Raw genomic sequence first — 2071 nt, forward strand, 5'->3', positions numbered from 1 at the left:
CATGCACCAGAAATACTTTCATGCTCAGCAAAAGAAGTTTCTGTTTGAACCAAAAAAAGCTCTTGTTCTTGTGTCAGAATATCAGATCAAAGTGCCAAGTTTAGAGAATAAAAACAAAATAATAATAATAATAAATATAACAGTAAATTCAGTTTGCATATAATTTGGCTTTTTTTTCTTTCTTTTTTTCGTGCCCATCCCACAGGTGCAATATTGCTTTAAACAAGGTCACTGGGAAGAACTGAACTTTTCCTATTTTGATGCCAAATTTGGTGTCAACTGACAAGTATTTGCAGAGAAAATGGCAATGTTAAAGTTTACCACGGACACACACACACACACACACACACACACACACACACACAACCGAACACCGGCTTAAAAAAATAGACTCACTTTGTTCACACAAGTGAGTCAATAAACAAATGAAAATGGTGAAAGCAAATATTGAAACAAAACACACAGAGAGAGAGGGAGAGAGAGGGGGGGGGGAGAGGGAGAGAGAGGGAGGGGGAGAGAGAGAGGGAGAGAGAGGGGGGAGAGAGAGAGAGACGTGTTGGTAACACTGGCAACAGATGTATGCTTGGAGACAAAGTGGCAGAGGGTGCATGAATGACAGTGGCAGCTGTGACAGGGGGATGGATGGGAGGGAGGTGGGGAGCATGGATGGATGGCCGCTATTGATCTCTCCCCGACCTGCCCCCCCCTCCCCCCACCACTACCCTCTCCACGAGTCCCCATGATTCACTGGCACCATAGTGTTCCAGCTTAAAAGGATATCAGGTGTCGGGGATTAGGGACAGTTGGTGGCAGGGGGTGTATGTGTATGTGTATGCACACACACAAACACACACACACACACGCAAACACACACACACGCACACACACACGCACACACACACACACACACACACACGTTGACACACTGACACTCACATACACACGCTGACACACTGACACACATACACACACTGTCAAACAAACACACACGCAGACAAATACACACGTACACACACAAACACACACAAAAAACAACCACAAAAAAACACAAGAAAACCACACACATACACACACTGACAAACACACACACGCGCGCGCGCGCGCGCACACACACACACACACACACACACACACACACACACACACACACACACACATACACTCACACACTGACAAACACACACACACGCGCGCGCGCGCACGCACGCGCACGCACACGCACGCGCGCACACACTGTGACAGAGTGATTTACGAATGCCTGTGGCCAGAAGAAGAACGGGGAATATTATTTGTACATTTCGAATACTTGCATGAATGTGAAAATGTTTTGCACGTGGTAAGTGTGGGTGAATCGTGAGCTGTGCATGTTCATGTGTGTGTGTGTGCGTATATGTATGTGCTGTAATGTCAGTCTGAATGCATCAGAGCTCGGGTGATGTGGTCTTTGTGCCTTGAATGTTCCGAACATCAGGTGGGAAAATTTTTTATTGTTTATTCGAAATGTAACTAATGATTGAATAGTTTGATAATATAGTAGTTTTTGCTGTTAGTTTTGAAATGTTTGCTTTTTGATAAATTAATACTTTTTTGTGTGTTTGTGTAATTTATAAGACGTAGTGACTCATGAATGAATATTGTATTGTTAATTGGAAAATTGTATGAATGCATGAGTGGTGTGAAAGGATAACAAATATAATAAAATAAAATAAGGGAACATTGAGAATTAGCTAGAAGGAATAATTCAAATGGAGTGTGCCGAGAGCTAAGAACTGGAAAAAGTGTTGTCAGGGCTCCATGTTGACTGGCCACGGAGTGGAGGGACCTTGAACTGGAATGTTCACTGAGGAGGTGCCCGAGTTTTCCCACGAGTGAGTGGGGTGGACACTACTGTGAGTAGGCTGCTGTCCGGCCTAGGACTGAGGCGATCCTGGGACTGGATCATCAGGTTTTGCAAAGAAAGTTATTTGTGATAGTCAAGACATTTGTTCCTGTGTTTCTTAAGATTTTTTTTTTCAGGATGAAGAGAGCGTGAATGAAAGATTTTTTTTCTCTTGGTTTTAATAATTATAAT

At 43.4% G+C, this 2071-nt stretch overlaps 1 protein-coding gene across 1 annotated transcript in view; it reads left to right on the top strand.

Annotated features, from left to right (window-relative positions):
- The first annotated feature begins 841 nt into the window (after positions 1 to 841).
- Positions 842 to 2071, top strand: part of LOC143297227 (uncharacterized) — a 20371-nt gene continuing 19141 nt past the window's right edge. Inside the window, exon 1 of the transcript XR_013057230.1 lies at positions 842 to 1471. The gene's annotated coding sequence lies outside the window, so the exon portion shown is untranslated. The remainder of the gene's footprint in view (positions 1472 to 2071) is intronic.

The sequence above is a fragment of the Babylonia areolata genome, chromosome 22, assembly GCF_041734735.1.
Source record: "Babylonia areolata isolate BAREFJ2019XMU chromosome 22, ASM4173473v1, whole genome shotgun sequence".
Lineage (NCBI taxonomy): Eukaryota > Metazoa > Mollusca > Gastropoda > Neogastropoda > Buccinidae > Babylonia > Babylonia areolata.